Genomic DNA, 21,286 nt, shown 5'->3' with positions numbered 1-21,286 from the left:
ACCCAGTCCTCTGTACAATTACAGGACCAGAACTCCAGAATCACCCACAGGAGAACTTCTGCAGGGTCAGAAGCAGGTGGTTAGGAGAAGGAGTATGTGTTGTGGAGCCAGTCCCCACCACACCCAGTCTTCACTTTTGGGGACGGGTTTGTGCATCTGTATTCCACTCCTCGTATGGAAACCAGTGGCACTGGAACAGGGCTGGGGGTCCATGGCCCTCCCATTTCTTAAAAGTGGACAGGCCTGTCCTGGTCTCTTTTTCACCATGGCGGACCCTGCTCCCTTCACCTCCTCTTCTTCCCCTCCCCCTCTGCCCCATTCCCCCAGCCAGGCCAGGAGCTGGTGGAGCCCAGGCAGTTGTGGGAACTGTGCAGACCCTCCACCTACCCATGGTCCAGGGGGCCCAAGAGCAGCCCCCTACCCTGTGTCCCTGCCCACTGGATCCCCTGCCCAGGGCCAGTGGAGGGTCTGCGCCATGGGTCCCCACAGCTGCCTGCTTGGCTCTTACCATGGCTGGGCTTTGGCTTCGAGGCCTGGCCCCAGCCGCCGGCTGGGTTGGGGTAAGAGCTGCATGGGCAGCTGTGGGGGAGCTTGGGTCCCTCCACCTGTCCTGGATGCGGGCCTCAAGGGGCAGAGACATGGGTGGGGGGACACTCCAGTTTGGCCTGGAACAGGGCCTTGGGCTGCAGTGGGGTGGGGGCCCCACCCCTCCCCCCACTTTTGGGAAGGCTCTGCTGCCCCTGATGGAAACAGAGGAGCATTGAGGCAGCTGGCTTCTATTCTCCCAATAGAATTTAAATACGCTGGTCAAGATGACTGGCAACTACAGTGCGTCTGTCTATTTAGGGGGTTGCACTGCCACCCATCACTAGAGAATCTGAGCCCCTTCCACACAGAGACTGACTATAGTCAAAGTCCCTAGTACAGTTCATGGAGTCTCCTCCATCCCCTCATGCTTTCTCAGGTTATAGAAAACTCATCTGAGTTTCTTTTTAGCACAGAGGTGGTGGTAATATTGTTCAGATTAAGGTGGAAAAGCTTTGTGAAACGGGTCAGCGTACATGGGTGGTCCTAATCACCAGCTGGGGACAAATAGACTAAACTGGGTATTGCTGTCTTTCTTTAGAGCTCTCTTTTTTATCTTCACAAACAAACAAAGTGCAAAAGCAACACAAACTTCTATCTGGTGAAGGATTCAGACTGGGGCCCTCTGACCTCCAGTAGCTACTGGGAAGTCACCTGACCCAGACCATCTGCAGGATAGCATGCTGTGTGCTGATTTCCCATACCCTCTTACAGGGCTGGGCTCTCCTTCATATCATCCAGCTGAGTGTGTGGGCCAATCATGAGGTACTGTTCAGCTGATTCCCAGCACCTGTGTCCCCTCCCACCCTTAGCTATTGAAGGGGCAGGCTGCCCTGTTTTTTCAGTTTATTCATCATTATCAAGAGTCAAAGGGAACGTATAGACTGCTAATTCTCTCTGTATAGAAAGAATAAAAAGCTGATCTGCTTGAACTACAAGCAGAAACCACTAGAGTGCACTAAATGATACAGAATCAAATCAGCTCTGTACATCTCAAACTGACAGTTCTAATCAAAGGACCATTTCTTCCAGGAAAACATTCTAGTGATATAGAGACTGACCTAGAGATGGCTTACAAATTCAGGCCATCAGAGACAGAACAATTTAAGTGAGATTCTGATTTGTCATTTAATGTCACATATATAAATAAGAAACAGATAATTAATTGCTGGAGTACTGAAAGCTAGCTATAGCACTGAGTTCCCAAGACCATCTTAATTGATAACCTGAATACTGGCATGGCTCTCCAGGGCAAGAAGAGAGAAAATGAGAAACCTAGCTCAGCTGACACTACAGGGATCATGAGTAATGACTCTGGAGAGAAACCAGGACTGGTAATGGTGCTAGCATTAAGTAAATGCATTGCATCCTTGTAAACTGTATAAGGTTTAAATATTTAAAAGATCAGGATTAAGTGTTACAGAGAAAAAAGCCTGTAGAACAGGCAAGGAGTAAGGACATTACATTAAAACAAACAGCGATTAGACTGCTAAAAAGCACCAGGCTTCACTCTGTGGCTCTCTCAGTGCAAGGGTAATTCATCTGGTGAATCAGATTCTAACCAGGATATAAATCAAAGGGCTGAGAATCATGTAGTGAAGAGGAACTGGATTATGGCTGTATCCCCAGAGGAAGATAAAGACAAAATAGTCACCCAGGACAGAGCAAAGTGTCAAAGGACACTTCATAGAGATGTAAACTGGGGCCTGATTCTGCAAGTTATTCCTCCAATTGCACACTTGTGTGACTCAATATGGCTCCTAAAACTTGCTGCGATAGGGAAAGTGAGGCCCAGAAACCTCCATTGAAAAGCTCTGGCCATCTGTGGGTGCCCTAAGGTCCACAGAATCTCTTCAGGGATCTTAGGGCATCAGCAGATGGGGAGGGCCAAGCCTTCAGGCTCAGCTTGCTCTGTGTGTGAGAAACGTACAGCTCTGTGCCATAACTAGACGAGAACTTCAAGCTGATGATCAACGTTTTCTGGCTTCTTTTTGCTAGAACAAAGTACCGAAAGAAGGACTGAAGAGGACTGTTTATTCCTGCAATTCAGGTAACAGTAAGGATAGTGGCCATTTTGTTTCCTTCTCTCTTTTCTGTATTCTGTGCTGGGCTGACACTTGCTCAGTGAGCAGCCCTGTTGATCAGTGAGGGAGAACTAGAGCGCAGAGAGAAAAATAATGTGCTGTGTATATTACTGAAGGACTTGCTGTCAGTGAATACTAGTATTTAGTACAGCATGCAGTAATCGTATTGCTACTAGACAAGAGGACTTCCAGAGCATTTTGCTTTCTGGTAACTGAGAGAAGTTGTGACACCTAAGCCTGTGTCAAGGTTCCTCCCCCACTCTGAACTCTAGGGTACAGATGTGGGGACCTGCATGAAAAAACCCCCTAAGCTTATCTTTACCAGCTTAGGTCAAAACTTCCCCAAGGTACAAAATATTACACCCGTTATCCTTGGAATGGCCGCTACCACCACCAAACTAATACTGGTTACTGGGGAAGAGCTGTTTGGACACGTCTTTCCCCCCAAAATACTTCCCAAAACCTTGCACCCCACTTCCTGGACAAGGTTTGGTAAAAAGCCTCACCAATTTGCCTAGGTGACTACAGACCCAGACCCTTGGATCTTAAGAACAATGAACAATCCTCCCAACACTTGCACCCCCCCTTTCCTGGGAAATGTTGGATAAAAAGCCCCACCAATTTGCATAGGTGACCACAGACCCAAACCCTTGGATCTGAGAACAATGAAAAAGCATTCAGTTTTTTACAAGAAGACTTTTAATAAAAAATAGAAGTAAATAGAAATAAAGAAATCCCCCCTGTAAAATCAGGATGGTAGATATCTTACAGGGTAATTAGATTCCAAAACATAGAGAACCCCTCTAGGCAAAACCTTAAGTTACAAAAAAGATACACAGACAGAAATAGTTATTCTATTCAGCACAATTCTTTTCTCAGCCATTTAAAGAAATCATAATCTAACACATACCTAGCTAGATTACTTACTAAAAGTTCTAAGCCTCCATTCCTGTTCTGTCCCTGGCCAAGACAACTACAGACAGACACAGACCCTCTGTTTCTCTCCCTCCTCCCAGCTTTTGAAAGTATCTTGTCTCCTCATTGGTCATTTTGGTCAGGTGCCAGCGAGGTTACCTTTAGCTTCTTAACCCTTTACAGGTGAGAGGAGCTTTCCCCTGGCCAGGAGGGATTTCAAAGGGGTTTACCCTTCCCTTTATATTTATGACAGCCTGGTATTAGCTTATGTATCCGCCATACAGTTTATGCATCTGCTTCAGTAAACTTTAGTGTTAATTAGAGGTCTTGAGGCTACATTAGCATTACATACAACCATGCAGCCAAAGAGGAAAGAAAAAGATGCAGAAAACATCAGAATGTCTAAGGAATAAGATATATTTAATTATCACACCTAAATGCCCATGAATACACACTACTAATGTTCAGATGATCTGTGAGTAATCAGAACATAGGCCAAATTCTGCAATCTGTAGTCAACCCTTGCCTTTTAAGAGGGAAAAGGATAATTGACCTGTGACTGGTCAGTTGACTAGTGACCCCAGTTGGGTTAAAAGACAGTACTATCATCTGAGCCATATAAATGGGGAGAGATGGAGGAAGCAGAGTTTAGTCAGGAAAGGGCAGAAGTTGCCTAGGAGTGAGAGATTAGCAAGAAAGAGCTACCAGAGACCAGGAAACAATAGGAAGTCCCTGAAGAAACCTGTAAGCAGTTTTGGGGGAAGGTTGAAGGCAGAAGAGCAGCGAGAGGGGTTTGCTAGCTAACCTCAACAAACCAGAGAGCCAGGGCTGGAGAGGGCTGAAGGCTAGAGAGAAGCAGAGGGTGTTGCCTTCTGATTTATGAGCCAGAGAGGGCTAAAGGCAGGGGAATAGCAATAGGGCTTATCTGATGAAGCTAGAGAGCCAGAGAAGGCTAAGAGCTGGGGGAGTGATGGCTGCTTCCCTGATGAAGATTAACTCCCTTCAGAAAAGACCTGGTTGAGGAGTGGGGAGACATTCCCTCTGGAAACAGCAGGGTTGCACTTCAGCTGGAAAGCTAGGGTGGCTGTCCTTGTAGAAGGACAGGAGGGGACTGAAGAAGAACCCAGAATTGGTGGAAGATGCTGGAGTGTGGAAGTAGAGGGACCAGATGTCTTGGGATAAATGGATTATATTTTGGGACTCTTGTTATGGACTACTTGCACTATGTTTTTGTAATAGATTGGCCCCAAGAAGGCATGGTATTAGCCAAAAGAACCTGGTATAGAATTACTGGGGACTTTGAAGGAGGGAAACTGAAGTAGGTGCACCTGTTGTGGTGAGTTCTGCAGCTGGATGGCTTTCCAGGCAGCCTGGCTATTTGACACTGGCAAAACTCCCACTAAAATTATTTGATTTAACTGCCCACAGTGTGCTTAATCTTGCTCAAGACAAACCTGCCCCGAGGAGTTTATAATCTGATCTCCACAGGAGTTTTGCCCAAGTAAGAACTGAATAGTGACTGAAGGATTTGACCCCTTGTTTTTTTAAAGTCACTCCATTATCATCTTCAAGAATCTAATTTCTGGTAGAAATGTCTCGTTGAGGCAATAGCTCCAGGAGCAATGTCCTAGCATCAGTCTATAACTTGGCTAGACCTGTAATATATTTCCAGGAACCACTTTCAGAGATAGCACGATACCTTTGTGAACCATAGATGATGGTAGCCATTGATTCGGAAATGAGTCAAACATTCAGATGACCTAGCCTAAGTGCAGGTTTTCAAGTCAGATGGACCCAAATCTTTAAGGTCTGCATCTGCAGAGAATGCATTTAAACGTGTGAAGAAAATATTAGATTTTACCACAGAATTTTAAGGTACATATTTGTGTTTCATTTGAGGTTGAAAATACTAATGTCCAACTTTTACATTATTAGAACTAAAATGTTTAAATATAAATTTAGGAGTTTTCTTTGTGGATTAAGTCAAATTTTTTTTTATACAAAGTCCAGTCACTGGTACGTGCATTGAACAAATCATCCTGTATTCCTTCTGGAAAAGATGTAGCTGTTCTATGGAATTGTTGTAATTTAACATGAAATAATAAACAGTTACTGAAAGGTACTATTGATATTTCATTTATCTTTATACAACTGTATAAATATACTGAGTCCATAACAGAGAAAGGCTTTTGCCACATCTTTGGCAGCAAACCTCAAGTATAAGTCTCTGACAAAGACTTATCAATTTAATGAAGCCAGCAAGAGACTCAGACTGCATTTATTAATAATATTACAGCATTTCCTAGTCATCTTTAAAGATTTTTAAAGCCAGAAAAGACCATTATAATCTAGTCTGGAAGCTAAGGATATTGAATTGGACTGAGAAGAAAGATGGTCACTGGACTGCACCTCAATTTTCAGCTCTGCTACAGAACTTTGTGTGACCCTGGCCACAGGTCACTTTACCTCCATTTCCCATCTGTAAAATGGGAATAATAGTACTTGTGCCTTTTTAGACTAAGATCTTCCAGGCAGGTATTCTGATAACATCTTTATACTGTGTCTAGCACAATGGGGCCATGATCTTGAAAGGGACTTCGGGTGCTACTGTAGTACAAATACATACAAAATGAATCACCTAAAATATGATGAATTTAATTTATTTTATACTTGAGCCTCAAATATTTAGGAGAAATTTATTGCATGAAATTTCTATTTTTTTAATGACAGATGTAACAGCCTGAGATCTAAACTGTGATGCAGAAGATTTCCAAAAATTGGATCTCAGCTCTCTAGCTCCATAGAAATGCTCTAAACAAACTCACGAATAACTCTAAACTAATGGATATATGGCACTGTCTACAGCTGGATAATAAAACCATCTTCTTCCTGTGAATTCTGCCAAAGTACAAAATATTTTAATATCAGGAAAGCAAACCTGCAGCTGAGAGTGGGGATCAGTACTCTGTACTATGAGATCAGTGTATTTAATCCGTTGCCCTTCTGCCAGGTGTTGGCAACAACAAAGGCTGGGTTCAAACAGCGAAGGGTCCCTCTTAAAAATAAACACCAGGGGCTACTCACCCAGAATTTCTGGGCCTACTAAATACCTTCCCTGGACTCCCTTAGTAGGCAATCCTTCCCCACTCCCAAGAACTGAGCCTGCATGTGAAACAAGGAAAACTATTAGGGGCACAGGGGACACAACACGAATGTGGGAGAACACAGCAAAAATCTATATTAAACACTCCCCATGATAACTCTGGCAGGAGTCTGCTAATCTGGTTCCCCACCTGCCAGTGTCAACATCCATTAGGCAACAATCCCTTTATCACATCTTCCCCCTTCATCTGCTGCGCAGCCCACCCTCTTCAGTAGTGGGGGAACCAGTAGCAAAAAGTAGCTTTGGGTAAAATCTTTCCCACCAAGATTGTCCTTCTTGCCTCAAGACAGAAGACCTTTCCATTCAGTTCCATTACCCAACCAATTCTGAGTTCTGTACAGTTATAGTAACTCCCAAAGTGCCACTACAGGAATTTGTGTAGAAAGCTTGAGGAAATAAAACTCTCTCTAGCCATAATTCCCCCTATTTGCCACTAGATGGGAGCAGAGAGCTCTTTCTCCCCTTACGTTTTTCCATCTAGAGTTCTGAGTATATCATAAAAAGAACAAGAAGACTTGTGGCACCTTAGAGACTAACAAATTTATTAGAGCATAAGCTTTCGTGAGCTACAGCTCACTTCATCGGATGCATACAGTGGAAAAAATATATATACAGTGGACTATATTTTCCACTGTATGCATCCGATGAAGTGAGCTGTAGCTCACGAAAGCTTATGCTCTAATAAATTTGTTAGTCTCTAAGGTGCCACAAGTACTCCTTTTCTTTTTACCAATACAGACTAACACGGCTGCTACTCTGAAACCTGAGTATATCATGGTACATGTGACTGGAAAATAGACTTTTCCCCATGTAAAATTCTGATATATATTTTTTTAACGGTTCATCCCAATTTGGGATGAAAGAACAATTTTAATTTTTTTGGGGGGGAGGGCAGAGAAAGACAGGAAAATCTGTTTCAGAAGAACCAAAATGGACTTTTTTTTTTCAGTTTGCTCCCCAGGTTGCTCAACTACCTGGATTGCCCAAGTCCACGGGCAGCCAGATCCCTGTGAGGCATGAGAAGGAGGTAGGTGAGCTGCAAGGTAACCAGGCAGCTTTCCATTGGGTACAGTATTCCAGCAGTTGTCCAGGTCTGATGTCCACAATTCAAGGGCACTGACAAATTAGAGATCAGGGAAAAGCCATAATGATTAAAGGATTGGAAAACATGTCTTACAGAGTCACTGAGCTCCTTGAGTCTATCTAGTTAGCTTAACAAACAGAAGGTTAAGGGCTGACTTGATCAGTGTATAAGTACCTACCTGAGGAACAAATATTTGATAATAGGCTTGTCAATCTAGCAGGCCAAGGCATAACAAGAATCAAAGGTTAGAAACTGAAGCTAGACAAATTCAGATTAGTAATAAAGCACACATTTTTTAAACAGTGAAAGTAATTAACCACTGGAACAACTCGCCAAAGGTTGTAGTGAATTCTCCATTGCATTTTTTTTTTTAAATCAAGATTATTTGGATTTTTCTTCTAATGTTCTCTAGCTCAAACTGAAACTATTTTAGGGAAGTTCTTTGGCCTGTGGTGTACAGGAGGTCAGAACAGATGATCACAGTGGTACCTTCTTGTCAAAATCCACACTTCTCTGCAGGGTATTTTAATTGTGATGAATTGGAATTTTCAGATGGAAAAATGTTCTGCTGGAAACTTTCTGACTGTCTCTAGTAACAGATGAAGCAACTCTGTGGCCTTTCTTTCCCCTGTTCATCAACTTTGGGCCACAGGACTTGCACATACTTGATTCACTACTAATCTGTACTTCATGTCATCATTTACACAAGTGCAAAGTAATACAAAATGGGTGTAAAACTCTGCCAAATCAGAATGGTAGCATTTTGCACCGCTTTGCTCTCAAAGATGCATAGCAATGGTGAACTGGGTTCTACAAAGCCAAGTAAATCTAATGTAAGCTAAATATTTAATAATTTTAAAAGCCCCACATTGTATAATTTTATTTAAAAGATGAAATAGCTTCCTTGAAAATGAATAAAGGCATCTCCACTATCTGGTCATTTAATTTGGAAAACATCAAAAGGGACCATCAGAAGTCAAACAATTGCATTGACAATTGGCAAGCACAGGAACAAACGAGTACAGGAAATTGTTCAGCTAGAAAGGTTTAAAATCAAAGACAAAATTTAAAGGAGCTATAAATTGCTCCCAGATTCATGATATGCACTTGTACTGAATCTGATAAAAGCAACAGAGTAGGTATAAAATTAAAGTCCAATCCCATTGCTGGGAATGGAGGGACAAAACAGGCAGAAGTTTGTTTGTTGTCTTTGGTTTTTTGCCTTCTATACACAGTGAAGATGTTCTGAATATAAAATATAAGTTTTTAATATACATTTTACTGAGCATTTAAGTGTCCTAGTGCTCTTGTCTGGTCCTGTGTAGTTTTTATATGTATTACCTTAGGTGTTTTGAGAAAAAAGAATATTACAGGAATTTTAAGTTGATAAAGCATTAAGGTTATGAAATGTATCCTTTTGTGGAATGAGGATGTGTATGTTGGGAATCATGTACCTACCATACAAAAAAGCGAATTGACATATTGATATTTAAAAGATTTTATCAGAGATAAGAACTCTTCCTACTACAGCATATAGTATTTAGGACCTTTTCATAGATTTTTTTTTTCTGGGGCCAGAAGAGACCACTGGATTATCCAGCATGACTCCTGTATGATACAGGTCATTGAATTTCATCCAGCTTCTCCTTTTTGCTGAGCCCAGTAATCTGTGTTGTCCTAGTCAACTGTAGCCCCTCCCCCAAGGTGTGCCTCATGCCTCCTCCCTGGTGCTTGTTACTTGGAGTGGTTTCTCCCCTCTCCTCTCATGGGTTGGGTCCCAGGCTCTTTTTATGATACCTGGTGCCTCCACCCAAGGTGACTTCTCACTGTGCCCAGGATGATGTCCCTGAATAATACTACTATCTGGCCAGGAGTGTAAAACCCAATACACAGGAAACAAAGTGCATTAACACAAATCCCAACAAAGAAATGACACACCTGAAAATAACTATAACAAAGGAGACTTTACTGGGAATAGGAGAAAGGGTTAAAGTACCCAACACTAACAAATGGACAAATTCCTCACTTCCCAATACTCACAGTCCTTCCCAACACCCCGATTCCCTCCAACACCTTCCCTGGCTGAGAGCGAGTCCAAAAATTAGTGCTGCTGAACATTGGCTGACTTAAACAAAACTAGTCCCCTTAACTGTGTCTTTGTCCCAAGTGAGGCAGGGTCCTCACCTGGCTCCCTGATCCAGAGTCCTGTGGAGGCTGTCAGTTGCCAGGGTCAGTTCAGATCTCCATCACTCTGCAGGGGTGGAACTGCCTGGCCATACAACTTTCCCCCTGCAGTTCAAAGACTCCCTTTGTAGGGAGTGGGCAGGAGTTCATCAGACTCCTGAGGCGTTCTGCTTCTCGCTGACACAGCTCCCAACCCAAGCTCAAACCTAAAACAAAACCTTGTCTCTGAGTCAGGCTGTCTCCTCCCACTGCGGAACTGAGCAGTCCTGGCTCATCATTGGCCCAGCAAACTGCTTGTCCATATTACGCAATGCAGAAGCCTCCCTAGTGGTCTCAGCAGGCATTTCTAGTCCATTGTTGTTCACACCATTGACAACAAACATAATGGAAAATGGTGTCAGCAGGCTCTGGTAGTCATTTCAGTTGTAGGTAGGACTCTGCTGAGGTTCAGAGTGATACCCAAGGCTCTGGCAAAGTGAGTTGGGGGAGTAGGGGTTACACAATTACTATCTATTTACAAAGGTGGTGACGCAACATAGATTTATGTATACTTTAAAAAATGTAATTAAATTTGCAAGCACATTGATATATTTTTAATACAGCTACTTTGATTTTTCTATCAATTTGGACATGTATGTAGGTTTGCAGGCAAATTAATTCCTATGGACCCAGTCTCAAAATCATAACTCATGCAGTCAGCCCAATGGTTTCAGTGTGATTTATGTGGTACTAGTTGCATGAGTAAGGGCTGTATGTGATTGTATAAGAGTTAAAAGATCAGATCCTATATTTGTCCATACATTTTGACTGTATATATGAAATCCTAGCCCCCTTAAAGTCAATGGGAGTTTTGTCATTGACTTCAGTGGAGCCAGAATTTCACACTACCTTTATATTTTTTTAAAAAAAGACTTATAACCCTATTCCACACAGCCAGTCCAATAGTTTGGGATGCTTACTTTGAAAATTGGTCACGTGGGTGTGTGGATTTACTCTGTTCAATTACAGAAAATAATTATGTAAGTAAGATAATACTATGAAGTATTCCAGTATTAACAGCAGTCTGGGTATTGTAGATTAAAGATAATTATCCAAGAAATACAACAATATAAAACTAAAAAAAAAAAGAAAAGAAAAAGGAGTATGTATAGTCTTTTCATATAAAATTCAAAATGATAAACCATAAACATAGTGATTCTGAGAGATCACTGAGGAAGTAATTTTAATGTGCTTAAGCAGTCAAAGGAGAGAAACACTGTACATACAGTACACTTTTTATGGTGTGCAGATTATATATTACACCTGTGCTTATTAAGAATCTTAATGGCCTTTAGTATAATAAAACTACAGGAAACATACATCCTAACCAATTAGGCATCTTTGAAATAAAGACTTTTTTTAAAAGTGAGTCGATGACTTTCGGGATGGTCAAACTTATATACATGTATTCAGTGATGAGCTGTCAGAAGCTGAAGAACCAGTTCCTTCAGTCGCTCCAAGCCTTCGGCGGCCCTTCGGCGGCACTTCAGCGGCACGTCCTTCAGTCGCTCCGGATCTTCGGCGACACCAAAGGACCCGCCGCCAAAGGCCCGGAGCGAGTGAAGGACCCGCTGCCAAAGTGCCACCAAAGGCTCAGAGTGCTTCCGGGTGAGTAAAAATTCACAGGGGGGCCCACCTAGCCGAGAACTCAGGTGGGACGGACAGGATGGTCCCGCAGGCCGCTTGTGGCCCGTTGGCCGGAGTTTGCTCACCCCTTTAACAACCGGTAACTGGTATTTGCGGATGATACTAAACTGGGAGAAGTGGTAGATACGCTGGAGGGGAGGGATAGGCTACAGAAGGACCTAGACAAATTGGAGGATTGGGCCAAAAGAAATCTGATGAGGTTCAATAAGGATAAGTGCAGGGTCCTGCACTTAGGATGGAAGAATCCAATGCACCGCTACAGACTAGGGACTGAATGGCTAGGCAGCAGTTCTGCGGAAAAGGACCTAGGGGTGACAGTGGACGAGAAGCTGGATATGAGTCAGCAGTGTGCCCTTGTTGCCAAGAAGGCCAATGGCATTTTGGGATGTATAAGTAGGGGCATAGCGAGCAGATCGAGGGACGTGATCATCCCCCTCTATTCGACATTGGTGAGGCCTCATCTGGAGTACTGTGTCCAGTTTTGGGCCTCACACTACAAGAAGGATGTGGATAAATTGGAGAGAGTCCAGCGAAGGGCAACAAAAATGATTAGGGGTCTGGAACACATGACTTATGAGGAGAGGCTGAGGGAGCTGGGATTGTTTAGCCTGCAGAAGAGAAAAATGAGGGGGGATTTGATAGCTGCTTTCAACTACCTGAAAGGGGGTTCCAAAGAGGATGGCTCTAGACTGTTCTCAATGGTAGCAGATGACAGAACGAGGAGTAATGGTCTCAAGTTGCAGTGGGGGAGGTTTAGATTGGATATTAGGAAAAACTTTTTCACTAAGAGGGTGGTGAAACACTGGAATGCGTTACCTAGGGAGGTGGTAGAATCTCCTTCCTTAGAGGTTTTTAAGGTCAGGCTTGACAAAGCCCTGGCTGGGATGATTTAACTGGGAATTGGTCCTGCTTCAAGCAGGGGGTTGGACTAGATAACCTTCTGGGGTCCCTTCCAACCCTGATATTCTATGATTCTATGGTTCTAAACCAGCTTCAAAATTTAACAACCGGTTCACATGACCCGGTGTGAACCAGCTCCAGCTCACCACTGCATGTATTCTCGTACCTAGTTATGTCTCCTTTAATTTACCAGGCCAGATGCTCCAGTGGCTTCAATAGAGCTGTGCCAATTTACATCAGCCTTTAAAATATAGTCCCTAAGAACAGTTTGTGCAAGATGAGAAAGACAATGAGTCCAAACTAAGAGACTCTGTCTCAGCCAAATTGAGAATGCAACGGCACTCTCAGTGCAAATTTCAAGTATGGTCAGCTAATTGTTCAACAGCGTGAGCTGGCATCTAAATTGCATATAGATGGATTAGAATAGCAATCCAATTTCAAGGCACTTATAATAAAGTAATCGAAAAATTCATTGCAATTTATTCATTAAGATTCTTACTGACTCTGTGTGAATGGGTGTACAGACCCGGTCCTGGGGTTACCAGGGAGAGAGAAATGGTCTCCTTGAAGAGAGAAACTACCACACCTGTCTGTCTTCAGGGCAGAGACAGCCAGAGGATCTCACCATGAGCAGAATGTGGTTCTGCTCATGTGGGAGGGGACAGAACAAGGACTCCTAAAGGATTGAGGTTGAACTGGAAATTCTTACTCCAGCAAACCTTCCACTGATTTCTGAGATGAGCCTGAAGATTTTATAATTGGGTGCTCTGAGAGGAATGATATTGTGAAAGTCACTCATTCTAAGCTAGATGCTTGACCCTGTAACAAACCTTTTCAACAGTTAGAGTTCTTTCAGCCAGAGTTCCAATTTTATTTCTCCTTTGTATGTTTGAAACACAAATCCATGTGTTCATCTTCTCCCCCTTCACCTGATCTCTGCTTACCTGCTGTGTCACACAATGATTTTTGACATCTTAAGATTGACACTCTTAAATAATAATACTTGGGTCTAAAATAGCCCTTTTCATTTGTAGATCTTGATTCACTTTTGAAAACTAAGTATAATCCCCACTTTTACAGATGGGGAAACTGAGGCAGAGATGTTAGATGACTTTCCCATGGAGACAGAGCAAGTAGTGGCAGAGACAGGAATACAGAACCCAAATTTTCTAACTCCATTTTTCATGAAAAAGCTTGTAGACTGGCACAGCAAGCAGCAGCTTTATGTAAAATAAACAATAAAAGTTAAAGAATGAAATGTCTTCCTTTCTGTATTCCTGTCATAATTTATAGTTGTTTGCAGTGTTGTTGTCGCTATGTGCTGGTCCAAGGTTATGAGAGACAAGGTCGGTGAGGTAATATCTTTTATTGGATTAACTTCTGTTGGTGAAAGAGACAAGCTTTCAAACTCTTGTCTCTTTCACTAACAGAAATTGGTCCAGTAAAAGATATTTCTTCACCCACCTTGTCTCTCACAATTTATAGTGTCCAATAAAATACCCATGTCTGGGATCTCCAAAAAATATTAACCACTTCTAGTAAAGCTAATTACAAATCTTCTTTATAAAGTAATTTTAAAGTATTCTAGCAAATTCTGAGTGATGTTAAGGAAGAGTTTATCCTGGTTTCACAAAAGATTACTTTCCCCTTTTGAATCAGTAAACAGTTGTTACTGTTCTCTTGAAAGTCTGTAATGTCCTCACCAGTTGCATTTTAAGGAGAAAAATGAATTCACATGTGAACATAGGGTCAGACTGTATTCTCTTTTACAGCAGGTAAATCCAAGGCAAATTCACTAAGTCAAATTAGTAGTTCTTCTGTGGACCTACCTTATGATTTGTACGTCCTTATGGGCCACAGGGTGAAACCCTTAGTCATGCTAGTCAGCTGTGGCAATAAGGGGCTTACAATTTGGCTTTATTGAAGTAAGGGGCCAAAATCTGACACTGTATTCCAGCTGCCTCACAGAGTTGTACAATGCTATAACAAATTCCCATGTCTTGTTCACAGTGCCTTGTTTAATCTAGCCTAGCCTCCGATCTGCCTTCTTTATTACAAAAGAACTATGTATTCCATTTTCATGTGACTATAGATCTGAATTCTTTGATTGGAAATCAGTGAGTTCACAGATAGAAGGATGATTGATATTTACCACCCTGGATGAATAATTTGTAACAAGTTTATGCCTGTTTTGTGTTTGTGACATGCACACAAGGTCATGATATTCTTGAATGTAGTAAAAAGAAAAGGAGTACTTGTGGCACCTTTGAGACTAACCAATTTATTTGAGCATAAGCTTTCGTGAGCTACAGCTCACATGCATCCGATGAAGTAAGCTGTAGCTCACGAAAGCTTATGCTCAAATAAATTGGTTAGTCTCTAAGGTGCCACAAGTCCTCCTTTTCTTTTTGCGAATACAGACTAACACAGCTGTTACTCTGAAACTTGAATGTAGTAGTTTAGCAAAATTGATGGTAAATTTGTGAATAATTATTCTGAGAGGTTCGCTTTAAGAATTTGAGATTTGAAAAGTCTTTTTAGAAATATCTTGTTCCATGATCATTCTGATCACGCATAGATTTTGGTGTTGTACAGAACAATACACTTTCAATGGCCACTTTGGAATAAATCTACTGAATATTTAAGTTGCATTTTGTTTACATCTTAGATGGACCTCTTCCGATTTCATGAGCAAGTGCCCCAAAATGTGAATAGTCATATAAAATATATGCAGAGAAACTAAACAGCGTCTACCTGAGATATCCCAAAGGGACAGTATCTTGAATCTTGATGTATTTTAGCTGTAAACTCATAATTCCTGCAACAGCAAGTGTTGTAAGTACCCTTCCCATAGAAGGGGTTAAATGGAAGCAAGCAGACATGTAGTATAAATAGAAGAAATGATGTAGCTGAAGATCTGCAACATGTGAACATGAATTTATTAAAATAAACTAGTATATAGCCAGCAACTTCACTTCTGGCAAGGCATCTAAATGGAGCTTTACAAACATGCCAGTTTCTGAATTTTAAGCAATAGTCAACTCTGGCGAAGCAGGAGAATCTGTCATTTCTCTTGGCTCTTTGACAGAACTGTAGTCATATCTGAAGCTTAGAATTATCCACTTTTGTTAGTGCTGTTTTTCTTCACTGAGATCAGATGACCTTTAACTTGGTCCACCTTTTGCAGCACTGAGAATTTTGCCTTCTTAATATGTTAAGTTCTTTCAGAGAAGAAATTGAGCTATTAATATTGAATTCTGTTGTGAAACCTGGAAAACTCAGATTTCTTTTATCATGCTAAGTTCTACATCTTTCTATTACAGTTGGATTTCTCGGATAACATGTCAGAAATTTACTTGAGCATCTATCTGCAAAAATATCATTCTTAGAGTCTGATAAAAGAGAATTTGCTTTATTTTTGAATAGGAAAGTATCCTCAGAGGTGCCCAGATGTTAACTTATACATAGATTATAGGTGGTGTAGGTAGCATACATTAAAAGAATGTTAAGGTGCAAAGGCAAGCACTCAGAAGTTAGGAAATGGCAACATTAAGGTTGCCTGTGCAACCTTAATTCAGCCCCCTTGTGCATATGCATTTTGATAGTCAGTCATTAAATTACATGATCATATAGTATTTTTATCACAGTATCCTAATTCAGTGTACAGGGTGGATGGCTTTCAGGAAATGCATCAGGATTGTGTAGTTCATGAGGCTGTTGTCAGCAAGACCCCCTACCTCATTTGTTGAACAAGTTGGAAGGTATGTGGTGAATAAGGCAGGGGATTGTAGGAAGAGAAAGGATCGTCTTATGGGTTAGGCAGTTGACCACTGTCCTCGAGAACTATATTTTATCCCTGTGTCAGAGTTGTGCAAATCATTTAGTCCAAACTTTTCACAGGTGTGTTCCTAATTGTGTGTGCCTCATTCTTTGGGTGCCCAAGATGAGGCAGATGGGGTCTGACTTGCACAAGTACTAAGCACTCAAAACTGCAACTGAGGACAAGGGAAGTTCTGCTTCTTATATATAAAGTGCTATAAAATGTACTCTGAAAAATCAGGCTCTGAACTTCACAAATTGAGTACCCAAAACTAGCTGACACTTGACAATTTTGACTTTAATCACTGCGCCTCATTTCCGCGTCTATCAAATGGTAATAATACCAACTCACCTCATGGAGGCATTATGCAGATACATGTATTGTTTGTAACAACCAATGCCCAGGTCCACAAAGCTACTTAGGCACATAAACCCCAGATTTAGGCACCACTGCAATACACACACACACACACACACACACACAAAACCCTACTCAGGTGCCACCTAACCCTGTAGGTGCTTAAACTCACATAGAGCTTAAACTACTCCTACCCCCCCCCCCCCCGAAAGTTCCCTAGGTGCCAAAGTTTCTGCCTCTGGGCATGCACACTGCTGCCTCCCTCTAGGTGTCTGGACACCTATATCACATCAAAACCCTCAAGGCAGGGAAAGATAGGTGTTCCCCTACCTATGTTACCTGCAGGGCCCAATCTGGTAGGCCTGCTCAGAACAAGCCACCAGATTGGGTCCCATTCAAAATCCAGCCAGAGGAGGAGGTGCCTCCCTTACAACTTTTTAGCCCAGTAGGTAGAACATTCAGCTGAGATGTCAACAACCTGAGCTTAGTTTCCCTCTCTACCTGATGGGGAGAAAGACTGGAGACCTGGGTTCAAATTCTCTCAGGAGAGTGTCTTAACCACTGGGTTAGGGGATATTCTGCTGTGGGGCTCCCTCAATCTCTTCTGTTGAAGCTGTTCCACTTTGGTTAAATAATTAGATATTAATTGGAGCAGGGGGGCTGGGCCCTGGGTCTCCCACCTCCTCTAAAGGCCTTCACCAAGCTCTAGAGTCCTCTCACTTTTTTTCTCTCTGACCCAATGACTAATTAGTTATCTGAAGTGGTTACATTTGTCTGCCATTTCTTTGAAGAAACAGCACAGGCACCTAAACTGTCTGACTCAATGACAGATATAGACACCTAACTCCATGGGAGGGGCAGGATTTAGGACATACCCCACCCTCAACATCTCCTGTTGGCTATCTTTGGTGGCTCCCTACCAAGTATGCTGGGTCTTGTGGATCCCATTCTAAGCTACCTATCGGTTCACTTACATTGTATCGGGAGTCTAGGTGCCACTCTGCCTTTGTGGTTCTTGTTGTTCCAGTGATTTTTCTAGGTGCCTAAACATTAGGAGATGCAATGCTTAAGTCCCTTTGTGGATCCAGACCCCAGACACTATGAAGAAAGCATCTTTAAAAAGCCCAGAAGGAAGTTAATAATTTTGTATCTAGTGCAATAAATAATAAACACTGAATGACCAGAATAAAAGAAATATAGACTAGCTGCTCAGTAGATGAGCACAGTCCATGCTGTGCACCCAATGAGACAGCGGTCCCACTGAAAAAATATGTGATTGTGCATATGTATTATGTATTACATGATCTTTTAATGTAGTTTGTGTGTGTGATATATATTTAGTTGATTTGCAGAGGTAACAATAGCAAGCTGTTCTCACAAACATGTAATTACTACAGAATGGAGTGCAGTGAATTTGTTATTTTAAATGGATGAATTCAAATTGTTATAAACAATTTATATCTTGAAACAACAAAGATGGATTATAAGCAACAAGTCTCCATGGCTTTAAACTTTCACTTTTTCTGTTGGCTTCCTGCCTCTCTGGGTCATTTACCAGAGGGTCACTTACAAATTTCGTTTCTGAGAAGCTGGGATAATTTCCATATGGGAAATCTTTGGCCTAACTGTGATAGCACACAGCATTGTATAGGACATAAAAATATTGCCTTACATTACAGAAGGTCTATGCTATGAACATTAAAAAATAGATTGCATGAATTCTGTGCCATCCTAATTATGAACCATTCTAGACCACACATGGGTGTTCTACTAGAAAAAATAGACAAAACTTCTTATGGTTTTTGTCTCTTCTTTGTATACCAGCTTGCCCAGGCCTTTGGATGTATCCATTAATAAAGTGCTTAAGGATCATCTGAAAGGGATTTTTACTGACTGATATACAGATGTAATCTCCCTGAACGTTGTGATGTAGAACAACTATTGCTAATACCTGCAAGCAAAGTGCTTCATTGATGCTTTAGGTTGATTAAAAGGACCTCCCTAAGTGGAGGGAATAAAAAGATGTATCTGGGTAGGCAGGTGTAAAAGTGAGGACTGAAACTTCTGCAGCAGAGTCCTTCCACTCTCCTCTGACCCAGCAGAAGCCCCACTGTGAAGTCTCTTTGGAGAACTGGCTCCACATAATGGGAAAGTGAGGGCTGGGGAAGAGACATTCCCACACACCAAAGCGTGAATGGTTGTAGCACTTAAAATAATGAGGGTTCTGTCACACTAATCTAGGCATTTCCCTCTCCTTAGGTTCTGGAAGCAGTAGCCAGTGAGGCTGTCACTGCCAGTATAGCTCCTGCAGAAGTGGCTCTGGGTAGCTGGGAGCCACTAGGAAAGCACAAGGCCGTCACTTGGGTGGTCCTGGGCTTTTGTGAATTCAAGAGATCCCCTGGTTTTGGGGGCTCAAATCCATGTTATTTCTGCAGGGACAAAACCCAATCCCCACCACAGAAGAACTCAAAGGTCTGTGAGCACAAACTCATGACATTTCTTGTCCCCTACACAAAGAGGATAAGTGAGGCAATTCATAAGATTGCCACACATATCATAGTTAAAGGACTGAAAGCTGCTATTAGAGAGTTAAGCAGTAGGAACTATTGTGAAACTGAAGAACAAAAGTCATAGCACCAGATCCTAAGTTGTTGTAAATCAGTATTGCTCACTGAAGTCCCAAGAAGCATCCCCATTAAGAACAATTACTGTGCCCATTAAGAAGCAGTCTGTGCTATTGTGTCATTAATCTTAAACTAATTCCTCGGCAAAGTCTCAATTAGGCAGATTTCCCAAGTAAGTGGTAGGTAGTGTGAATGAGTAACTTTGTGTTGTGTGGAATACATGTAAATGTCTCCTGTTTTTAATTTTACTACGTGCCATTTTTCCACTCCCTTCCCAAGCCCATTCGCTCTAAATTTTTAATCCACATCCTCAAAATATAATTAAACAAACCTATCTTTCCTTACTACAAACCCCCATAAATTTATTTCTCATTGATGATAGGTGAAGCAAGTGTCTTTAAATAGAATAACATGTGAACGTTCAACTAAGTGCTGAATCCGGTGAAGGCATAGACAAGGTATGGCCACGGAATGAACTGTCACTGTTCCAGCTCTTGTTTCTCACAGCAGCTGTTAGCAAAATTGTAAGCATAAAGCAGGGCTACTGACAAGGAAAAAATCAGATATAATATAAACAAGGCTAGAACTTTTCAATTGCGAGTCATTAATCCAAACATTGCTTCATCACTGATCTGATCTGTAAGAGGCAGAATACATAGAACTGTGTCAGAATGGGATAACATTTTCAAGTGACAAATTGGCTCAATGGAATATTGCTTTGAAACTGTTTTTTGTCTCTCTAGCCAGTAAAACAGTACAAGCTCCAACTGCTCTCTGATACCACCACCTGACTGTAATGAGTTGATTCCAGTTGTCAGCAGCCTACATTTTAATTTTGGATCAAATTTTGCTCTCCGTTACTAAGGATTTATTCCATTTTTACTATGGAGTAACTGCAAACGTAGGACTACAACATAGTTTAATTATGACATCAACTTGTGATTAAAAACACTCCATAAAAACTCATAATATACTTACTGATCTAATTTTATACAATAAAAATTTGAGTGTTTTTTTTTTTACAGTATGCGTCTGGAATTGGAATGGAACAGTATTTTCTCCTCGCTTCAGAGAAAAGTTTTCAGGGAGTCAGCCAACATTAAAGGTATATTGGAAACCTTCCCTTTGTTCAATTAAGATTGCTGGGAGCAATCCAAATGCAATGTAATGCTTTCTTTAACTAGGCCTCATTAAACTTATTATTCATTTTCTTACATAGATTAAATTCCAAACACAACGTACCGGAGTATTAAAGCACAAAACATTCCATTCAGATAAAGTTCTCATTTCAACTCCCCAAAAGCAAAGGATCCAAGGTTAAAACTGTCATTATTAGGAGACCTCTGCAATATTAAGGAGACACAATGAAAAACAGCCAAAAATGGATTTTCAATATTAACTCCGAATTTCCTTGTCCAAAAATTTTCTCTTAGGACCAAATCCTGCTTGCCTGATGGGACTAATTCCATTGACTACTGGGACACTGACTTCAACAAACCAACTCAAATGAGTAACAAAAGCAGAATTTGGCCTTTATTGCTGTTTCATAAGTCTCTATTGGATATGAGCTTTGTTGACTGGATTTATTTTAATTATTTTTCCCTAAACTTACCTAATCAACTGCAGTGATCACAATTTTCAGTGTCTAGGTAGGTGCGTGTGTAAAAGACTATGACTTTCACGTTGGGTTTTACGGAGAAATATTTAAATGTGAATTACTATGTAGCTCATGTTAACCTAACATCACTTGGCATGTCTTAAGCACTGTAAACCCAGCTGAATCTGGCTCATTACTTTTAATAATACAGTTAAACAATAGAGTGTAACTGAGTTTCAAGAATTGCCACAAAATGGTATATGGCTGCTGATCAAATATCATGTTAT

This window comes from Caretta caretta, chromosome 3 (genome assembly GCF_965140235.1).
Source record: "Caretta caretta isolate rCarCar2 chromosome 3, rCarCar1.hap1, whole genome shotgun sequence".
In the NCBI taxonomy this organism is placed as follows: Eukaryota; Metazoa; Chordata; order Testudines; family Cheloniidae; genus Caretta; species Caretta caretta.
This window is presented reverse-complemented; position numbering follows the sequence as displayed.